Genomic DNA, 23937 nt, shown 5'->3' with positions numbered 1-23937 from the left:
AAGGAGTAACTTTTTCACTCAGAGGGTGGTATGTGTATGGAATGAGCTGCCAGAGGAAGTGGTGGAGGCTGGTACAATTGTAACATTTAAAAGGCATCTGGATGGGTATATGAATAAGAAGGTTTGGAGGGATATGGGCCAGGTACCTGCATGTGTGACTAGATTGAGTTGGGATATCTGGTTGGCATGGACGGTTTGAACCGAGGGGTCTGTTTCCATGCTGTACATCTCTATCTGGATGGGTATATGAATAAGAAGGGTTTGGAGGGATATGGGCCAGGTACTAGATTGAGTTGGGATATCTGGTTGGCATGGACGGTTTGAACCGAGGGGTCTGTTTCCATGCTGTACATCTCTATGACTCCAGGACTCCATACTGTCTCTGCTAAGAACTCTGATATCGGAGATCTCATGGGTGTTCTGTTGGTTTATCTGTATGTTTTGTTGTTGAAGGTGAAGTGGGTGGTAAGGCATAGGTCCACTAGCTTGACGATACTGTCCTTACTGATGAAGTTGGTGGTGTTTGGTCTATGTGTCTTTGGGTCTTCTAAAAGTGTAGTCAGTGTTTCCTTGGCCAGGTTGATGTTGATTGATGTGAACAGGGCTGTTACATCAAAAGAGACTATTATTTCATCCTTTTCTATCAGCAGTGTACAGCTTGGTAAAACTATCATAATGTTGCTCCAAAGTTATTGAAACCCTTAAACAACATCATCAACATTTTGGGGACGAGTGGTTGGTGATGATGGTGTTATAACAATGTGCTTCAAATAAACTAAAACAACATAAAAAATGGTAGAAAATATATACAACATTATTTTTTTCTATCAGGTTTTGAGAACCTGAATCTGGTTAAGGAAGGACAGACCTAGCAGCAAATTTGTGTTGTGAATAGACTTTCTTCGATTAAGTCACCAAATTTAAGTTTTGAAATAAACTCTATCAATAAAGCAGGACAGTGATTCACAGTTTAATGCAGATTAATCCATTCACATCAAGACCTGGATGGGAGAACATGTGAATGATTCTCTTTCAGCTGTGATCCTTACATCTTCACATCACTCCATTTCTCTCTCCTATGCCTATTGTCCTGGTTTAATTTGTCTCGAGATGGTCTCCCTTCCCTTGTTCTGTGCAAACAAACCAAAGTCAGGATCTCTTTTATCCTGGTTCTACTCCAGTGGACCTCTCATTTTCCCCCAAAATCTTTTGAGCATGCTATGCTTAACCAATCAGGCATAGCTAATGAGACTTTTGCTAACTTTTCTTATTTGCATAAATAAAATATTTTGTCTCTACTGCAGTATTTCAAGATTTGGAGGAGCCGGTGTTGGGCTGGGGTATACAAAGTTAAAAATTACACAACACCAGGTAGCAGTGCTCCGAAAGCTAGTGTTTTCAAATAAACCTGTTGGATTATAACCTGGTGTTGTGTAATATTTAATGCAGAATTTCAATATTTTTACAAGCTGTGTTTCCATATTTAGTAGAGAGACATCTATATTTCATTCTCATGCAAGCAGTTGTTCTGTCGTAGACAGTCATCAAAGCCCCTGTTTTAAAACTTGATACAAACTCCCAGAATTGCTCTGCATTGACATCATTTTATATATTGCCCTATTTCTATATTTTACCATCCTACAAAAAGAAAACTTAATGAAATCAACTGTTAGCAAATTACAATGTTAGTTAGATATTACTTTCTTCCACTAAAGTTAGATTTTAACAATTAGTAATGGAAATGTGTTGCTGGAAAAGCGCAGCAGGTCAGGCAGCATCTAGGGAACAGGAGAATCGACGTTTCGGGCATTAGCCCTTCTTCAGGAATGAGGAAAGTTGGTCCAGCATGAGGAAAGTTGGTTCCTCATTCCTGAAGAAGGGCTAATGCCCGAAACGTCGATTCTCCTGTTCCCTAGATGCTGCCTGACCTGTTGCGCTTTTCCAGCAACACATTTCCATCTCTGATCTCCAGCATCTGCAGACCTCACTTTCTCCTTTAACAATTAGTATTCTGGTTAGCAAACTAAAAATGTTTGAATACCTTTTCAGGCAATATTTTTCAAGAGGGATTAAAATGAAGTGCATATGTTAAAACTGAAGTAAGAGCTCTCATCACATTCTTCCAAAACTCAAAAAGGATGTGGAGAACAATGGGGCTGTTTTCCCTGCAGCGTCGAAGGCTAAGGGGTGACCTCATAGTGGTTTATGAAATCATGAGAGGCATGGATAGGATAAATAGACAAAGTCTTTTCCCTGGGGTGGGGGAGTCCAGAACTAAAGGGCATAGGTTTAGAGTGAGAGGGGAAAGATATAAAAGGGACCTAAGGGGCACCTTTTTCATGCAGAGGATGCTGCGTGTATGGAATGAGCTGCCAGAGGAAGTGGTGGAGACTGGTACAATTGCAACATTTAAAAGACATCTGGATGACAAGGGTTTAGAAGGATATGGGTCAAGTGCTGGCAAATGAGACGAGATTGGGTTGGGATATCTGGTCGGCTTGACGATTTGGACCAAAGGGTCTGTTTCTGTGCTATACATCTCTATGACTCTATAACTCTCGTATTTTGTTTAATTTCCTAAACACTTGCAAACAACTAAAACCCTTTTTGATTATAATGAACTTAGCTTTTTTTAAAGGCATTCCTTCAATGTGAATGTTGCCAGCATTGGACAATGGATATTCATCATAATCACCATGTTGCCACCATCCTCCTTTTTAAATTCAGCTGTAAAGGTCCTGATTGTTCTTAGCATAGAAGAATCATAGAACCGTACAACATAGAAGTAGGCTCATCAGTCCAACTTGTCCCTGTCAAAAGGGTTTCTCAAACTAACCTAGTCCCATTTGCCTGTGTTTCGTCTATATCCCTCCAAACCTGTTTGCCCACTTTCTTAATATCTCTCTGTAAATTGTTTGTATCCCTCTCACAACTTTACTTTCCATCACTCCTTTGCCATCTGCTAATTTGGCTACAATCTATTCACTTTTAAACTAATTCTCAATTTAGCTTACACACTCCTAACTGCACCCTCGAGCTCAAACCTTAGACTGTGATTTGATACTTCTTTTCCCTCCAGAACCAAATCCTAACCTTCCCCCATGCCCAGGACCCAATATCCACTTCCACCACTAAAGACCTGACCCACTCTTTCCCCTCTCTCTCCCTCCACCCCCAAGGCTTCTAGCCTCATTCCTGATGAAGAACTCCTACCCGAAACGTCGATGTCTTGTCAAAAATGAGGAACTTTGCCATGGTGCAAGAAAGGAAAATGAGATTGGTCCTTCTCAGAATATCCTACCTGTAGTTTATTACATGATAGCAATTAGGTACAAGTTACATTTGTGTCAGAGACCTTTTTATTAAAACTACAAGGAGAGCAAGATGGAAGATCTATATCCTTCAAGATCCTGAGCTGTTCTTCACTCATGTCCATTTGACATAATCAGACATTGAGTCACAGAGACTTACACCATGCTGACAGGCCCATTGGCCCAAACTGATCCATGCCAACCAAAATGTCCATCCTAACCCCATTTCCTTATCGTTGGCCCATCTTCTTCCTTTCCATGTATTTGTCCAACATGCCTTTTAAATGTTGTTAATGTACGTGCCTCAACCACTTCTGGTGGCAGCTCATTCCATATGTGTACCAACCTCTGTGTAAAAAAATTCCCCCTCAGGTTCCCTTTTATTCTTTGTCCTTTAACCTTAAACAGATGCCCTCTAGTCCTCGATTCACCAACCCTGGGAAAAAAACACTGAGTGCATTCACCCTATCCATGCCTCTCATGATCTTATACATTTAGATGATACCCCTCTCAGTCTCCTAAGCTCGAATGAAAAAAGTCCTAGCTTGTCCAACTTTTCCCTACAACTTAGACACTTGAGTCCTGGCAACATCCTTGTAAATTTCTTCTGCACTCTCTCCAGTTTAATAGCATCCTTACCATAGCAAGCTGACCAAAACTGAACACAATAGTCCAAGTGAGGCCTCACCAACATCTTGTACAATTGCAACATAACTTCCCAACTTCTATACTCAATGCCCTGACTGATAAAGGCCAGTGTGCCAAACGCCTTTTTTCCTGCCCTGTCTACCTGTGACTCCACTTTTAGAGAACTGGGAACCTGAACTTCAAGGTCCCTCTGTTCCACTAAACTCCTTAAGGTCCTACCATTCACCACGAAACTCCTACCTTGATTCAGCTTTCCAAAATGCAACACCTCACACTTATCTATGTTAAATTCCATTTGCCATTTCTCAGACTACATCCCTAGCTGACCAAGGTCCTACTGCAATTTCTGATAACCTTCCTCACTGTCCATAATACCATCTATTTTAATGTCATCAAACATATTTATCATGTATTGTACATTCTCATCCAAATCATTGATATAGATAACAAACAGCAATGGACCCAGCACTGACCCCTGAGACACTCCACTCGTCATAGGCCTCTAGTCAGACAAGCATCCTTCTACTCTTACCCTCTGCTTCCAACCATAAAGCCAACTGTGTGTTTAATCTGCCAGCTCCCCTTGGATTCCATGCGATCTAACCTTCCAGAGCAGCCTACCTATATAGACTATGTCCACTGCCCTGACCTCCGTCAAGCTTCCTGGTCACTTCATCAAAGAACTCTAACAAGTTTGTGAGGCATGATCTCTCATACATAAAGCCATGTTGACAACTCCTAATCAAGCCCTGTCTTTCCAAAAACATGTATATTTTATCTCTCAGAATCTTCTCAAGTAACTTACCTACCATAGATGTTAGGCTTACTAGTCTATAGTTCCCAGGTTTATCTTTGCAGCCTTTCTTGAGTAAGGGCACAACGTTCGCTACCCTTCAGTCTTCCGGGACCTCACCTGTGGTTAAACATGGTACAGAAATATCAACCAGGACCCCCAAAATTTCTTATCTATTCTCTTGCAGTATTCTTGGATAGATCTGGTCAGGACCAGGAGACTTATCCACCTTCATACATTCAAATACATCCAACACCTCCTCGACTGTTACCAACATATAACCATTAACTTCCCCAAGTTTCCAACTCTTCATGTCTTTCTCCACTGTGAACTCAAAGAAGAAATATTAATTGAGGACCTCGCCAATCTCCTGCGGTTCTACATATACATTTCCACTTTGGTCCTTGAGGGGGTCATATTCTCTCTCTAATTATTCTTTATACTTTAACATACTTAAAGATCCTTTTTGGATTCACCCTAATCTTCTCAAGCAAGGCTATCTTGTGCCACTTTTTCACCCTCCTGATTTTCTTCTTCAGTAAACTCCTGTATTTCCTTTTTACCTCCAGGGATTCCCTTGATCCCAGTGGACTGTACCTGTGCCATACCTCCTTTTTTTTCTGATCGAAGCCTCAACAACTCTTGTCATCTAGCGTTCCCTATTCCTGACAATGTTACCTTTCACAGGAACATATAGGCCTTGAACTCTAGCTATCACACATTTAAAGGCCTCCCACTTGCTGAAGGTCCCTTTGCCTGCAAACAAACTACTCCAATCAACCACTGCAAACTCTTGTCTAATTCTATCAAAATTCACCTTGCTCCAATTTAGAACTGTATGGTATTTTAATGACGCCTTCGCCATTAGCCCTTTCAAATGCTAACATTTGGGGCTCATCCATAATTTCCTTCGCCCTTGAGAAGACATTCATAAGCCCCCAACTTGAACTGCTGCTGTTTGTCTGGTATATGTAAGACCCCAATGCTATCATAAAACGTGTCCCTGGATTTTGATCCAGTGAAAGTAGAGGAATAATAATATAGTTCTAAGTCAAGATAATGAGTAACTTGTAGGGGAAGGGGCATGTGATGTGATATTCCCATGTGTTTGCAATGCTTGCTCTTCCATGTTAAGTTCAAGGATTTAGATGGATGAAACCCTGGAGAATTTCTGTAGTGCATCTTGTAAATGGTACATACTTCTTAGAGTTGCACAGTACAGAAACAGACACTTCAGTCCAACTAGTCCATGCTGAACATAATCCCAAACTAAACCAGTCCCAGCTGTCTGCTCCTAGCACATATCCCTCCAAATATTTCCCATTCATGTATCTATCCAAATGACTTTTGAACATTGTAATTGTACCCACATCCATCAGTTCCTCGGGAAGTTCATTCCACATGCAAACTACCTTACACTGGTGATACAGATAGTGAATGCTTCCTGTGGTGGATTGCTTATCAATCATTCTGGGAGAAAATGAGAACTGCAGATGCTGGATATCAGAGTCGAGAGAATAGTGCTGGAAAAGCACAGCAGGTCAGGCAGCATCTGAGGACCAGGAAAATCAATGTTTTGGATATAAGCTATTCTGCTGAAGGGTTCATGCCTGAAACGTCGATTCTCCTGCTCCTTGGATGCTGCCTGACCTGCTGCGCTTTTCTATCAATCATGCTCGTTTTTTTAATTGAATTGTGTTGGGCTTCTTAAGTGTCGCCTCAGCGAAGTGCATCTCTAAATGTGAAGTGTATTCCATTAGACTCCGAACTAGTGCACTATCAATGGCGGACAGGTTTCGGTGAATTAGGTGGTGAGTAATTTATCAATGAATTCCTAGTCTCTGACTTACTTTCATAACCACAATTTTTGAATAGCTGTCTTAGTTCAGTTTTTTGTCAAAGGTTACCCCTAGAATGTTGAGCGTGACGGAATTCAGTAAAATGCTGTTGAATGGTAAGGGGCAATGGTTTGATCCTTTGTTACTAAGGATACTCATTGTCCAGCACTTGTATGGTGCGCATACTACTTGTTATTTCTCAGCCTAAGCTGAAATGTTGCCCAGATCTTAACACATATGGACATCAATTGCTTCAGTATCTGAGGACCTGCAAGTGGCTTTGAACACTGTACTATTGTGAACATTGTTACTTCTGACGTTTACATGGATAGAAGATCATAAGACATGTTGTCAGAAGATCTCCTGTAGCTGTATTCTGGGACTGACATGGTTTGCCTGCAACAATCACAGACTCAGGTGTACTTGAAGTTCTATATGACTTCTTGAAATCTGTGCCATCTTCACTATTTTCTTCATTGCTTAGGCCTATTGAAGCTTCTGGCCTAGCCATTCAAATACACTGTTGGGCCCATGTTTACTGAAAACACAAGTCTCTAACACCAATGCAAGCGCTTCAGCTTTTTGTGCAAATACTTGTCTGATGTCCTATTTGAACACGAGTAGTTCAAGAAAATAGCATTTCCAATTGAGAACTGGGACAAAATGACTTATTGTGAGTCAAATGTAACCAATGAGAAGACAGAGATAGAGATGTTATGCAAGAATATGCAAGTGGGCGGCACGGTGGCACAGTGGTTAGCACTGCTGCCTCACAGCGCCAGAGACCCGGGTTCGATTCCCGCCTCAGGCGACTGACTGTGTGGAGTTTGCACATTCTCCCTGTGTCTGCGTGGATTTCCTCCGGGTGCTCCGGTTTCCTCCCACAGTCCAAAGATGTGCAGGTCAGGTGAATTGGCCATGCTAAATTATCCGTAGTGTTAGGTAAGGGGTAAATGTAGGGGTATGGGTGGTTTGCGCTTCGGCAGGTCGGTGTGGACTTGTTGGGCCGAAGGGCCTGTTTCCACACTGTAAAGTAATCTAAAAAAAATATTAAACTGACAACAAAATGCTAACAACAGCATTTTGAATAAAATTTGGATGGTTTTCATTAATCTCTTGATGATCTGAATGCAGGTTTTGACTTCAATGGTTGCTATATAATGCAGAATTCAAACACCGGTGCGATTGTAGAGTGATCTGGGCATGAGGAGCATGGTTTCAGTTCTGATTAATGGCTTGCTGACATCAGAGCAGAGATATAGCTATCCAAATGAAAGATTGGACTGTTTTAGCGAGATTCATAACCATCAGTAGCAGATGAAAGCCACATTAGAATATGATCTCCAGCGTCAGTCATAGATCAGTTGGGAGTATTCCCATTACTGAAACAGAAGGCATGAGTTTGAGCATCCTTCTGAGGGCTTGAGTGTATAATTTATACTGACACCTCTGGGCAATATGAGGGGGTGATGTCCTCCATGAGTTGCCATTTTTTTGGAACAGATGTTAAACTGAGGCCTAAACTGCCAACTAATCAGATATAAAATATCTTATAGGAGGAGGAGCAGATCATTTAGCAATTTAAACCTGTTCAGCCTTTCTTTTTTAATTATTGATCTATCACCTAAACCTGTGTGGAAGAAATGGAATGAGATTCATTTACAGGCACAGAGATTGTGATGTATGACTGCCCTGCACTGAGTCCTATGTAAGCTCGGTGCTGCATTCAATCTGCCAAAGGAGATGGGAGAAGCAGATGTGCTAGCAGAGTCTCAGGCATTTAGAGAGACACATGACCAGGCAGAGAATAGAGAGTTATGGGCCATGGCAGAAGGGATTAGTTTAGAACAGCATCATGATCCCCACAGTCGTGATGGGCCAAAGGGCCTTTTGCTGTGTTGTATGGTTTTATATTCTAAGTTCTAAATTTGAGGTGATGCACTTTGATACGTAGAACATGGAGCATGATTTAATTTATTATATTCTAAAGACTGTGCAGAAGTGCATATGTATGTATGTATGTATATATAAGTCATTCAAGGTGACAGGACAAATAGATGAAAAGAGTATTAATAAAGCATACAGCTTTCATTAATAGGTATCATTAATTCGGAAGTAGAACACAAGAGCAGGGAGATAATGGTGAATTTATCTAGAACACTGGTGAGACCTCAACTGATATTCCATGTACTGTTGTGCGTGCCACACTAGAGAAAGGATGTGAATGCTTCAGAAAGATTGCATAAGAGTCTGACAAGAATGGTTCCTGCGCTGAGATACTTCAGTCCTGAGGAAAGATTGCAGAAATTGAGACTGATTTCTATGGCAAGGAGAAGACTATGATTGAGATTTGATACAAGTTTTCACAATCATAAAGGTTCCGGATACAGTAGCTAGGGAGAAACTCTTTCACTTGTAAAAGAATCAAGAATTGCATTGTAACAGTTCAGTGAAATGTCTACTCCTTACATCTGCATTTCTGTTTATTGATACTCAAGACCTCTCAACCAGTACAACTTCAGCATAATTGGCATCAGACCTTTGGTGCAAAAGCATAACCACTTGATCTCATTCCAAGAGCCACCAGCTTGATACAAGCACAACATGAACTTAACCAGGTAACAAATATTTGGAATCAGCACTACATGAATCTCCAACATGACTGGGGTCCAGTCAGGTTAGGGTGAAGCGTGGCTCATGTGCCAACTCAGTGAAGGTGAAACCACAGACTGGTTTTGTGGCATCAGGTTTAGACGTGGTTGTTGACGGGGTGATATATGGAAGAATTTTGACGGTTACGCATACCAAGATGGCATTGTTTATTGCCACTGTCAAGGAGCACAGTGAAGCAGAGCTCTAACATGACATTGAGCTGTAGATAGACCTTGAAACTCCTTCTTTCCAGTATTGATTGGTGGTTGACTGCATGATGTAGGCACACCTAGGATGAAGAGACTGGTGGCTGCTGTCATCATTGTTGTATTTGCCACCACTGCCGGTGTGCAGTACTGGGTTAGTGATGTTTGAGACAGTTCGCTGTCACCAAGCCTCCTTTGTCCACACTGTGCCTAGGGACTGTCTAATTATCAATCGTAGACAATAGACTGCTCCTGAGTCTAAACAGAAAAGGCATTTTTCTCAGTTAACAAGATGGTTTATTGCATAACAGTAATAACTGCAAATTTCATTCCTGGTCATGCACAATTCCAAAAGCAGTACAGAACACAAAAAAATACAGAAATTGCTAGAAAAACTCAGCTGGCCTGGCAGCATCTATGGAGAGAAAGCAGAATTGACAGAATTTTGAGCGCAGTGACATGATCATTCAAAACTCTAAAGAATGATCACTGGACTTGAAACATGAACTCTGTTTTCTGTCTGTAGATGCTGTCAGATATGCTGATTTTTTTCAGCATTTTCTCCTTTTGCATGCTTCACATTTCCAGAATCCACAGTTCTTTGTTTTAAGTTAACTGTACAGAATACATCTTTAAGAATACATCAGAATACTCCCTTTAACTACATGGACAGAACTCACTTGCTTTCAGCCAAAGTCTGGATGACATCATCAAATTGGGTGAAGGTAATGCAACTTCAACAGTAATTGTCTCGTAACTACTACTTAATGCAACAGCAGTATCTGTTGTAGCATTGGCGAAGGTGTAACTATCTCAATGTTGCAATGAAATCTCAGACTGAGGTCATAATGGCCTCCTTTAGTGCCATGTCGGTCTTCATGGAGGCATTGGCTTACACAACAGTCCAGCAAACAGTGGTCCAATAAATTATTGGGTTTTCGGACTAGATGTCACCCTGGATGATTGTCACTGGCACCACAGATACAAACCTGCTGTCCTCTCAGGATGATGATATGGAGGTGCCAATGTTGGACTGTATCAGAAGTCACATGACACCAGGTTATAATCCAACAGGTTTATTTGAAATCACAAGCTTTGGGAGCACTGCTCCTTCATCAGGTGAAGTCACTGTCACTGAAAGCTTACGTTTTCAAAAATACCAGTTAGACTATAACCCGGTGTTGCGTGACATATGTCTGAGGATGAGGTCATTCATGTTTGCCCCACTGCCACACCCCTCCAGTGCCCGTGCTGTTGCCAACCAGCACAGCCCTGGCTGCAGTTACCTAGGCCAATGTGGTGTAATCTGGAGTTGGGTCTTCAAGACCAGTATTTTCGAGGATATCTTGCAAGGCAGTCTCCAGCATTGTAAATGATGGGGTAGCACGGTGGCTCAGTGGTTAGCACTGCTGTGTCACAGCACCAGGGATCCGGATTCAATTCCAGCCTCGAGTGACTGTCAGTGTGGAGTATGCACATTCTCCCAGTGTCTGTGTGAGTTTCCTCCGGGTGCTCCGGTTTCCTCCCACGACCCAAAGATGTGCAGGTCAGGTGATTTGGCCATGCTAAATTGCCCATAGAGTTCAGGGATGTGTAGGTTGGGTAAATTACTCAGGGGTAAATATAGGGTAGGGGAATAGGTCTGAGTGGGTTATTCTTTGGAGGGTTGATGTTGACTTGTTGGGCCGAAGGGCCTGTTTCCACACTGTAGTGATTCTAAATCTAAATCATATGCCTTAAATCAATGATGCTGCAGTTACTGGGGAAAAACTACATAGGAGCACTGAGCAAAACAAAAGTCCACAGAAGACAGGCTTGAAATGGCGTGGATTAAGGAAGATTGGCCAATTTGGTGAGTATTATTATCTTTCTTTAAATGTCTTTTATTGATGGTTTTACTGCAGGTGTATATCTAAGAGGACACTCTAACAGTGGGGAGCAGGTTACTTACAAGTTGGAGAACTATGGACCAACTATGAAGTATAGTAATGTCATAAATGGTGTGGTGTCTGTGTATTCACCCATGGTTTGGAGGGGCCAGTGTTGGAATGGCATGGACAAAGTTAAAAATCACACAACACCAGGTTATAATCCAACAGGTTTATTTGGAAAAACTAGCTTTTGAGGCACTGCCCCTTCATTAGGTGGTTATGGAACAGAACCAGAAGACACAGAATTTATAGCAAAAGGGTTACAGTGTCATGGAATTGTAATGATATATTAAACAAACTTAGATTAAGCCTTAGATTAAGGATGGGATATGCTTAGATTAAGGATGGGGTATGTAAATTCGAAAACTCCTTTTAAATTACATTCTCAAGGTGGCTTCAGTTTATCTAACAATAGGTGTCATCTTAGCTCAGACAATGTATTAAGGGTGTGAACTTAAAGTCTGTCCTAATGTTAAGTCAATTTTATTCCCAAAGTGGGCCTTTCAGAATCCTATATGGATTTATGCAGTTTTGAGCAAAAAAAAAGTAATTCTGCAGCTACAAACCCACCCCATAAGTTTCTGTGTGTGTGCGTGCAGGAGAGACAGAGTGGATGTGTGTACGTGAGTGTGTGCATGTGGTTGTGAGTGCATGTGAAAGACTGTGTGTATGTGTGCATAAGCTTGGTCAAGTATGTGTATGAGTGTGAGGGGATATAAGCCTTTTTGAGAGGATGCGTGCATAGGTGTGAGTGCGGAGGGTGCATTGTGTGTGCGCATGCGAGAGAGCTTGTGTATTAGAGGGAGTCTGCGCTTGCTGTGGTGTGGCACAGAAGATCAGTGGTTAGCACTGCTGCCTCACAACGCCAGGGACCTAGGTTTGATTCCAGCCTCCGGTGACTGTCTGTGTGGGTTTCCTCTGGGTGCTCCAGTTTCCTCTCACAGTCCAAAGATGTGCAGGTCAGGTGAATTGGCCATGCTAAATTGCCCATAGTGTTAGGTGCATCAGTCAGAGGGAAATGGGTCTGGATTGGTTACTCTTCGGAGGATTGGTGTGGACTTGTTGGACCAAATGGCCTGTTACCAACACTATAGGGAATCAATTTTAATCTAAATTAGCCAGCTCCTTGATATGGAGTCATAGAGTCATAAAGTTGTACAGCACGGAAACAGACCCTTCGGTCCAACTCATCCATGCCAAACAGATATCCCAACTTAATCTTGTCCCATTGGTCAGCATTTGGCCCATATCCTGTTAAACCCTTGCTATTCATATACCCATTTGGATGCCTTTTAACTAATGTAATTGTATCAGCCTCCACCACTTCCTCTGGCAGCGCATTCCATACATGCACCACCCACTGAGTGAAAAAATTACCCCTTGAGTCCCTTTTAAATCTTTCCCCTCTCACCCTAAACCTATGCCCTATAGTTTTGGAATCCCCCCCCGGGGAAAAGTCCTTGTCTATTTACCCTATCCATGCCCCTTATGATTTTGTACACCTCTATAAGTCACCCCTCTGCCTCTGATGCTCCAAGGAGAGAACCCCCAGTCTTATTCAGTTTTTCCCATTTAGCTAAAATGCTCCAACCCGGACAACATCCTTGTAAATCTTTTCGGCACCATTTCAAGTTTCACAACATCCTTCTTACAGCAGGGAGACTAGAATTGAATGTGGAATGCGGCTGAGCACAGACCTGTGTGATAGGGGTAGAAGCAAAGTAAGTTTGAAAACAATTGCAGATCAGTGTTACAGTTGCTCTACTGTGAACCTCAAAGCTGTGTATCAACACGCACAAGACTGTTTGATCTAGCCGGAAAACATTTCAGAAGTGCAATCTTTGGCAGGCCCACTATAAACAATCTTTTAATGAGCTCAATGGCCCTTGTTTGGCAGTAACCTTGTTTCCCAACCCAAACAGCCTCCTGCAACCTTTTGAAAATCCACCCAATTAACTTCGCTCATTTCTTCACAGTTGCTGCCAGACCTGCTGCGTATTTCGAACATTTTCTGTGTCTACTTCAGATTTCAGGTGTGCACAGCATTTTTCTTGTCTACTCAATGATGGGTACAACAGTAATGCTTCAATGACATTATACCTGAACTTGATTCCTCCATTTAAATCAGAAGGCACAGCAGGAAACCTCAAAGGGATTTCAATCCTTCGACTTTGTTGGCTGCAAGTTTGCTGTGCCAATTATAGGGGAAATAAACAATGTGAGTCTGCCAAAATGAGACCTTCACAGCGGAGAAAATAAATGCATGGAGCTAAAAGCAACAAAATACAAATAAATATTTGCTTTTTTTTTTGCTGACACAGTTCTTTATTTCCCAAGTGCAAGTTAATGCACAAAATGAAATACATTGCATACATTTTGCTTTTAACAACAATGACGAAAATTTAAATTTATAAAATATATTAAACACAGTAAAATATCCCCAGGCATTTTAGCAGGAATGTTTCGGGAAAAAAAATTGACACCAACCTGCATAAGCAGATAGGGCAGATGACTGAGGAGAGAAATGTGTTCACATAGTGCCATTTCTAGCAGTACCACACACATTTACATCAATTTCCGGGGGCCAAACAATGTCACAGACTGTTTTTCATTGATGTCAACAAAACCAGAAATGTGGCCATGCTAACAAACCTCTCCCTGCAAAAAAGCTTGGTCAAAGGTTGTATGGACTGTCTTAAAGTAAGGTTTTGATAAGAGTTGATATGGAGAATTCCTTCCATTTGTGTAAAAGTCCAAAACCAGAGGCTGAAAGTAGAATCACAGTATTGTTTAGCACAGATGTTAGGAAATCACCCAATCATGTGTATCTTCAGCTTTTTAAAGGTCAGGTCACTGCCACTGCCCCCCTCCCTCCAGTTTCTAGAGGCCTGATAAAAATAGCCCATATGTGCCTGTGTATTTAGTTTCCTAGTCTCCACATTGGAGTTACCTATCCTTTTTGACCATAACTATAAAGTTACAATATTTACAGCAAATTAACTATCTGCCAAACAAGACTAATTGCTTTTGATCATGACACTGAATTTGCAGAGAGAGGTCAGTTCTCTCGGTGTATGTGCTGCTGACCGCACCCAATTCTTTCTGGAACATAGTCTCATGTTTATCATTTCTCCTGTCCTGACAACTGGTTTTCGTTGTGCTCCTTTTGACAAAATTTATAAAGTGCGAAGAATGCGTCATGAAGGCTTCTAAAGCTTTTCACATGATTTAAGATTGAACAATTTCGTCACGAACTTGGAAAAAGCCTCCGGCAGAAAAAGAAATCATTCAGGGCTTGTCTTCCTTTCTTTGCAGTGAGGTTTATCTAATAAATTATCCAAAAGGTTGAGTAATCAAATCACATGTTACAGCAATGTATTGTTAATGAAGTCTGAACTTCCTTGCACAGTGCTCTTCAAATATGTTCAGTCCCATGATATAAATTCTTTATTTGTTGGAAACAATCATTTTGTATCACCTCCACATCTTTTTGTGCTTGAACCTATTGCGTCTTACATTTTGCCTCCATAGAAATAGTTATGTGCAACTATCCAAAATGATTCTTTGTGCAGGCAAGGATGGGTGAAAGTGGTCTCTGTGTGAGTTTTAAATATAATCCCATTGAGCTACATTAATCCATAGTGGAGGTTATCGTATACTTTGGTGGAGGTGGATTGGCCACTTATTACACACTGCGTCCAAATTTTCACTCTGTGGAAGAGGTGGTTTCACTTCATACTGCTGCTATTAGAGAATGGAATTTACTACTTGCTCATTGGGAAGGTTTTGCAATCAACTACTCCAGGTGCTTCATTCATACTTTTCAATCTACCTTCACTAACGGTACAGAAACAACAGTGCAAAATAACTTTGATCTCAGCCTGACCTGCTAGAGAATTACAAACAAAGTTGAGTCACCTTCAGAAGAGGGAGTCGCACTCCATTTCCCTTCATTCCAGAACACAACATGGATTCTAAAACACCTTGACAACTGGATGGAATGGATCACCTATATGTAGCACATAGAGGGAAAATGGACAAAATTTCAGGCAGGTTTCCTGACAGCCAATTGAGCTTCATGTCCCAATATTGCACATGTACTATGATCCAATAAACCCAGATGTAAGAACAAGGAAATACGCCTACTATTTTGGAATGCCCCCTTAAAACTCTTCAACTCTATCTCTCTTTCATTGTTAACATTGCACCTTAAGTTCCCCCTTTCTTCAGAACCTTTTAGCTGCTTTATCATAATATCTCCTTCGGTAACTCCACATCCAAATTTGATCAATAATGCTTCTGTGAAGCATCTTGGAAGGTTTTACTATGTAAAAGGTGCTACATAAATGCAAACTGCAAAATCCAAATTGCACAGGTTTAGGACCAGCACAAAAGTTTGTAAAATAATTCAAGCTGGGGGAGAAAAATACAGTGTTTGATGACAAATCATTATGAATGAGGAAATTAGGAAAAATAAATTCCTGCCACCCGCAGTACAATCCCAGTGTTAAATCCTTTCAAATTGAAACAAAGGTATGTCAATAGATCTGGAATGTAAAGTTGTGGAAATATGTTTTGAAGGTCTCAATGAGCTGAACATAACACACCGCAAGCCATACTTTGATGTTACTATTGTTTTGCATTTGACTCAAATATTTATCTTGTGTGAAAATGAGTGATGACATTTTTGCTTGTGCATAGGTACATTGATGGTCATTAGCCGTGGCTATAATTTGCTTAGCTGAAAGCAACTTCAAGGTAACGAAACTCATTGTCAAGTGTTTTGAGTTGGATATGTGCTGATTCACTTCTTTTCATATGCTCACTTGATGCCTGCAATGTTGACAATGCCCTATTTATTGCCCACCACCTGCTGCTCTGAGAAGCTGGTGGTGGTCACACTGGTTTTCTGAACATGGTGCGGTGCTGACACTTGCACAATGCTACTAATAGGACAAAGAGGCAAAATCCCACAATCCCACAATACCAGGCCTCCATATTGTAGTCCATGCACTTGTTCAATGAGTCAATGTGTAGCATTAAGATGCAGAAAGTGAAATCCTCCTTAACATTGATTAAGCTCCTAATCTGATACCTAAACAGGGTTTTCAGGATATTGAGTGCAAGATTGCCCTGGTCTTAAACCACTTTTAACTGGTCCGGGAGTTTGCCGCAAAGTTTTCTGTGACTTTGAGTGGCTGTAACATATGTCCTTTTGAACAAAGTGGCTGACCCAAAATACTGCTACACGTTCCTGCCTCGGGAATGTATTGAATAATTGTGGTTTCAATAAAGTGGCATAAATTGCAACTGTCTCATTTTAATCCCTTCTTACCTCAGGAATGGGTATTTCAGATTTCTAAAAGAAAATGGCTGCAGAAGCAAATAATTTTAACAGTGTAGTGTATCCCAATATGGAATATTAAATTAGAAATAGCAAGTTGAAGAGATAGGTCAGGCTGGAACACAATAGGGAGCAAGGAATGCCTGTTGGGTTAAATTGCATGTATTTTAACGCAAAAGGGCTGGCAGGTAAGGCTGATGAACTCAGGGTGTGGATAGGTACATGGGACTGGGATATTATAGCCATTACTGAAGCATTGCTAAGGAAGGGAAAAGATTGGCAGCTTAATGTGCCAGGGTGGAGGTGCTTAGGTGGGACAGAGGTGAAAGAAAGAGGGGAGGGGGAGTTGCATTTTTGATTCAGGGAAGTATCACAGCAGTAGTCAGAAATGAAATGACTAAGGGATCATTCAGTGAGACTTCGTAGTGGAGTTAGGAAAAAAGAAGGGAATGGTGACATTATTGGGGTCGTAGTATAGGCCCACAAATAGTCAATGGGTAGTATACAAATAAATATTCGGGGAGACTAGGGAGATTTGCAGGAGCAATAGGGTCGTCATAGTGGGTGATTTAAATTTTCCTAACATAGACTGGAACTGCCATAGCGTTAAGGGCTTAGATAGGCTAGAATTTGTTAAGTGTATTCAGGAAAGTTTTCTCAAGCAGTATATTGAGGGTCCTACTCTGGAAGGGGCAAAACTCAACCTACTGTTGGGAAATAGGCCAGGACAGGTGACAGAGGTGACAGTGGGGGAGCAGTTTGGGACCAGTGACCATAGTTCTATTAATTTTAAAATAGTTATGGAGAGGGACAAAAACTGGTCCACAGGTTCAAGTTCTAAATTGGGACAAGGTGAATTTTGATGGAATTAGATAGGAGCTTGCAGGGGGTTGATTAGAGTAGTTTGTTTGCAGGCAAAGGGACCTCCGGCAAGTGGGAGTCCTTTAAATATGAGATAACTAGAGTTCAATGTCTATGTGTTCCTGCAAGGGAGAGGGCAAGGTTGGCAGAAATAGGAAACCCTGGATGACCAGAGGTATTGAGGCTTTGACCAGAAAAAAGAAGGAGGTATGGCTCAGGTATAGGCAGCTGGGATCAAGGATGAATTCCTGATGAAGGGCTTATGCCCGAAACGTCGATTCGCCTGCTCCTCGGATGCTGCCTGACCAGCTGTGCTTTTCCAGCAACACTCTCTTTGACTCTGATCTCCAGCATCTGCAGTCCTCAGTTTTTTCTAGTTGATTAATCCTTGGAGATATATCAGGGATACAGGAGTTTACTGAAAATGATGATGAGGAAGATGAAAAGGGGGCATGACATTGCTTTGGCTGAGAAGGTCAGGGTAAATCTAAAGAGATTATTTAAGTATCTTAAAGGAAAAGGAATAACCAAGGGCAGAATAGGACACTCAAGGACTGAAGTGGACATTATGTGTAGAACCACAGGAGATGAGTAAGCTCCTCAATGAATATGTCTCCTTTGTGTTTACCGTGGAGACTTGGGAACTTGGGGAAGTTAGTGGTGACATCTTGAGGACAGAGCGAAAGTGAGGACTGCAGATGCTCGAGATCAGAGTCAAAAGTGTGGTGCTGGAAAAGCACAGCAGGTCAGTCAGCATCCAAGTAGCAGGAGAATCGACGTTTCAAGCAAAAGCACTTAACCAGGAAGCTTTGGTGACAGCCCATATCACAGTCGAGGAGGTGTTGGATGTGTTAGAATGTATGAAGATGGATAAATCTCCTGGTCCTGACCAGATATATCCAAAAACACTACAAGTGGATAGATAAGAAATTGTGGGGTTCCTGGCTGATATTTCTGCTTCATTTTTAGCCATGGGTGAGGCCATGGAAGACTGGAGGGTAGCGAATGTTGTGCCCTTACTCAAGAAGGGCTGCAAAGAAAAACCTGTGAACTATAAACCAGTAAGCCTAACATCTGTGGTAGGTAACTTACTTGAGAAGATTGTGAAGGATAAGATACACATGCATTTGGAAAGACTGGGTTTGATTAGGAGTAGTCAGCATGGCTTTGTGCATGAGAGTTCATGCATCACAAATTCCTTAGATTTCTTTGATGAAGTGACCAGGAAGGTTGAATGAGGGCAGGGCATTATGGATTTCAATAAGGCCTTTGATAAGATTCCACATGGTAGGTTGCTCTGGAAGGTTAGATCGCATGGAATCTTAGGACAGCTGGCAAATTGGGTACGCAACTGGCTTGATGGAAGGAAGCAGAGGGTGGGACGAAGGCTTGTCGGACTGGACGTCTATGACTAGTGGTGTGCCTCAGGGGTCAGTGCTGTGTGCTATGCATACCAATGATTTGGATGAGAATGTGCAAGGCATAATTAGTAAGTTTGCAGATAATATTAAAATAGGGGATATTGTGGACAGTGAGGAAGATTATCAAAAATTGCAGCAGGACCTTGGTCAGCTGGGGAAGTGGGCTGAGAAATGGCAAATGGAGTTTAATATAGATGTGTAAAGTGTTGAATTTTGGAAAGTCAAATCAAGGTTGGAGTTCCATGGTGAGTGTTAGGGCCTTAAGAGGTTTAGTGGAACAGAGGGACTTTGGAGTTCAGGTGCACAGTTCTCTGAAAGTGGAGTCACAGGTAGACAGGGCAGTGAAGAAGGCTTTTGACACACTGGCCTTCATCAGTCAGGGCATTGAGTATAGAAGTTGGAGGCTGCACTTGGTGTATTGTTTTCAGTTTTGGTCATCTTGCTATAGGAAGGATGTTATTAAACTGGAAAGATTGCAGAAGAAATTTACAAGGATATTGCCAGGGTCTAAGTTATAGGGAGAAGTTGAACAAGCTAGGACTTTTTTCTTTACAGCGTAGGAGACTGAGGAGGAATCTTATAGAAATGTATAAGATCATGTCACAAAGCTGGTCCTTTTTTCTAAAAGAACACCTTTTCTCAAGGATACCGTGTCCTTGAATTTTTAAGAGGGGTCTAAAACACTCCGGGCTCCGAAACGGCTGAGTTTGGTACAAAGATAAAAGAATGCTGACAGGCTTTTTTGTTTATATGTAAACGGATGAGACTTTAGGCCAAAGCTTTTATGTTTTTACAAGTAACCTGTATAAGTCAAGGAGATGTGGTAGCTCTCTAGCTGAGCAGTTCAGTTCAGAACTTGGTTAGCAGTTCAGCAGTGGGCTGTGCGGAAACAGGCTGTTAGACTCTCTCTCCTTCAGCCCTTCTAACTTCGACCTGTAAGCCTTTGTTCTATTTTTTGCTCTGTGTTTAGGGGGTTTGTTTATTAGCACTGTTGTCCATATTCGGACCAGCATAATTAAGTCTAGTTTGGGATAATTTGAGTTCTATGTGTATTCTTTATTCTGTTTTTTGTGTTTCATTCCATAATTTTGTGAATAAATGCTTGTCTGTTTTAAAACTTGGTAGTCAACCTCGCTAACTTAATCTGGATAATTTTCACTGTACACTTATCAAAATAAATTGCAAAGTTATGGTCTGGGCTGCTTGTTTGAGAAGATTTTGTGTGATCTGGCCTAGTCCATAACAATCATGAGGCATGGATAGAGTGAATGCACTCGTCTTTTTCCCAGGGTTGGGGAATTGAGGATGAGAGGGCATCAGTTTAAGATTAGAGGGGAAAGAATAAAAAGAAACCTGAGAGGTAACTTTTTTACAAAGAGAGTTATATGCATATGGAATGAGTGCCAGCGGAAGTGGAACATTAACAACATTTAAATGGCATTTGGAAAATACATGAATAGCAAAAGTTTAGAGGAATATGGGCCAAGTGCAGGAAAATGGGGTTAGCGTGGATGACCATTTTGGTCAGCATGGACCAGTTTGGACTGAAGGCCTTGTCTCCATGCTGTGGAGCTCTAGACTCTAAATGGGACCGGAGACACAACAAATGGCAAGGGAGAATGTCAATTCTAGCCATATTTGCAACAGCAAGCAGAACAATGCAAATACATCCTCAATTCCTGAAAAACAATTAACCTGTAAACATTCCAAGCTACAATGGATCAAAACGTTGGAATATGAATCAGTATATGGGACAGCCTAGAGATAAATGCATATTGTTCAAATCTACTTTGATGTAAAATCCAAATATACAAACAAATATTACACAAAGATTACACTCACAATCCCAGTATAAATTCATAGTTTTTTCTCTTGTCGAACATGACAAGGAATTCTCTTTTTAAGATAACTCAGCTCTTCACTTGTGTCAAAAAAGTTTGTTATGCAAACTGGGCTTAAGTAAGCTTCTGCTGTCATTGTTTCTGGACAAAACAGCGATCGTTGCTTGTTAAGGGTTCTCAGGCAGTTAGATGTATTTTTCTGTGTGTATCTATGCTGGATGTAAATACAAGGTTTATATTTTGCAGATGCTCTATTTTGTCTCAAGACTTCTATCTTCTTCTTGTTCATGAATCTTGGCAAAGATTCAGATTCTGAGTGAGATTTTTGTTGAATTGAATCCCATTGCTAGTGTTCCTTAAGCTAAACATTTTGATTATTGCATTAATTTGGTGATGTTCTTCACAAGATGTTTAGTTTTTTTTTAACTATTCATTCACTTTCCTTTTCTAATGTGTTGTTCTGTCTTTCTGTTTTAATTTTATCCTTTCTAATTTTGTGGCTTAGATATACTCCCCTTCCTACTGGAAATTAATATTGACTGATGCTTTACAGAACTTGATGCATTTTATTCCATTATCTGAATTTAGATATTTATATCATTTAAATAATGGAAAATAACAGTTACATTATTTGATGTTCTGCACAGACTTTTTCTTCATTTACATAATTTGATGTCTTTTTGATTCAATACACATTTCGCCATGTACATTTGGAGTTGCTATTGAAAATATAAAACCACAAGGATCATCACAAACTCAATTGGTTAAAAATGTAAAATAAAATGCTGTGCATTATTCCATAACATTTCTGTTTTAATTATACACAGAACTGTTAGGTGCAAGTTTTTGCCATTTAACCTGAGGGAAGTTATCATCACTTGGCATCATCACATTGTTAATTCACTCTACCAATTCTTTTTTTCACCAACAAATGGGAAAGAGCTCCATAATTTTCCATTTTAAAGCATGTTCAAATTGGCATTGGAACTTATCACAGCGCATTACTTCCAAAGGCTCCTTTATGAGATTATTAGATCAGATTGGTTGAATCCAAATTTCATTTTTGCTCTACTTGTGTACTCATAATCTGTGCATAGCCTGATGAATGTGATAATATTCATATTCTTTGAAAATCAGACGATTTTCTTGTGGCCAAGACAGGCGAGGAATCTTAATTCACAGCACAGTGCATAGATTCGAAATAAGTTAATGAATTTTTTAAACCTACCTGGAGTTAGTTAAGGTTTACTGCTGCGCCTGTATTTCCCATTCGCTGAAAACTATTGAAGAGTAGTATCTGAGCATGTACAGAGCCCTCCTGGGTAAGTGGGTTTGACCTCTGGAACGAAGGCTGGGAAGGATATTGGTATTCAGAGACCCTTCCAACTCTTTGTACTTTCCAGAAACCTCCAGGCCTTTTGGGAATGAGAAAGCTGGGGTGAAAGAAGGGGACCATGAAACACTTTTTCACTTGGAGCAAGTGCCAGTGTTTGCAGTGGATTTATGGAAAGTGGTTGTGCTTTGAAGGCTATGAATCATGGCAGTAAAGGTGGATAGGCTGCATGGCTACTTGTTGACTGGCACAGGTACAATGGACTGAATGCTGGGTGAGCATCAATTCCTTTTGACGTTGCTAATGGTGTTGCTTAGTATAGATGAAGACTTCACTCCCTCCAAACCTTCCTTTCTCTTTGTATCATCTTGTGCCTTAGATAATTCTGAGTCAGTAACAAGAAAATGTTCCACTGACAAATTAAAAAGGTTTTATACAACTCTTGACCAGCTATCATTATCTTTGAATTATAAAGTTCAGTCAGAAAGGTTTCAATCATCTTGAAGCAAAGCTAATGAAAGATTATTTTTGCCTAACTGGGGAAATTTATGCTGGCACTCTGGTCAAAGAGCTTCCCATTACTGCCACACAAAAAGCAAAACCTTTCTCGCTGGAAGCACACCTGCAGATGAATGTTATCTTTTTTCAGAGTTTGGTGAAATAGAAATGGGCATAAAAAGACTTCCAAAAGCATAAGAAATACGTTGCCATCAGTATGCAACCCTCATACATCGTCTGTCGTAATCACTTCCTGTATTAAAGCATTAGCTGTGTTAGTCCTCTAGCACAGAGGCTTATCAGCACTTTTTGGTATGAAGGTAAGATCAAGTGCAATTAACAGTTGAATAACATTATTCCTCCCATCTGTGTTCCGTGCAAAAATATACTGTTTTCATCTCACACAATACTCTCAAATAAAGTGGACCTTGAGGTTAATTTTCTGGGCGTAAATTACACTTCCAAATGTCAGCTCAAGCAAGTGGCACAAATCTGCAAAAAAGCTTTTGACATTTTCTCCATAACAGTTTTGAAGATACAACAAGAGTCCAATCAAACCTTGCAGCTTCACCACCATCTTCCTTCATGCTTCATGGACATCTTCCTCTTCCAGCCTTTATCCACACAATTATGCTCAGGAAAAGCACCAGCTTCACTAGATCATTAAGACTCCTTTTGGTATAATTTATATACAAATTCAGCCATTCGCTTTGGAGCATATGATCATTCATGCCTTGCATGTTTCAGTCAGGTTGCTTTGATCACAGGGACAGCTGTTCATTTTATCCATCTACTTTATGTATATTACCTTGCTTTCTTAACACTCACTCATTTTGCGCTGACTTCAAATCTGTCAGCCTCTTATGACTTGCATTGCATTCTAACACATAGGATCTTCGGACAATAGACAATAGACAATAGGTGCAGGAGTAGGCCATTTAACCCTTCGAGCCTGCACCGCCATTCAACATGATCATGGCTGATCATTCCTAATCTGTATCCTGTTCCTGCCTTATCTCCATAACCCTTGATTCCACTATCTTTGAGAGCTCTATCCAACTCTTTCTTAAATGAATCCAGAGACTGGGCCTCCACTGCCCTCTGGGGCAGAGCATTCCACACAGCCACCACTCTCTGGGTGAACAAGTTTCTCCTCATCTCTGTCCTAAATGATCTACCCCGTATTTTTAAGCTGTGTCCTCAGGTTCGGTACTCACCCATCAGCGGAAACATGTTTCCTGCCTCCAGAATGTCCAATCC

At 40.9% G+C, this 23937-nt stretch overlaps 1 long non-coding RNA gene across 2 annotated transcripts in view; it reads left to right on the top strand.

Annotated features, from left to right (window-relative positions):
* Nucleotides 1-23937, top strand: part of LOC122553418 — an 89239-nt gene that overhangs the window by 7815 nt on the left and 57487 nt on the right. For both annotated transcript variants that reach the window (XR_006312708.1, XR_006312707.1), the window contains exons 2-3: nt 11205-11300; nt 16081-16137. This is a non-coding gene — a long non-coding RNA (uncharacterized LOC122553418). The remainder of the gene's footprint in view (nt 1-11204; nt 11301-16080; nt 16138-23937) is intronic.

This window comes from Chiloscyllium plagiosum, chromosome 10 (assembly GCF_004010195.1).
Source record: "Chiloscyllium plagiosum isolate BGI_BamShark_2017 chromosome 10, ASM401019v2, whole genome shotgun sequence".
Taxonomy (NCBI): domain Eukaryota; kingdom Metazoa; phylum Chordata; class Chondrichthyes; order Orectolobiformes; family Hemiscylliidae; genus Chiloscyllium; species Chiloscyllium plagiosum.
Note: the sequence above shows the minus strand (reverse complement) of the source record. Positions and strands in the feature narration are given on the sequence as shown.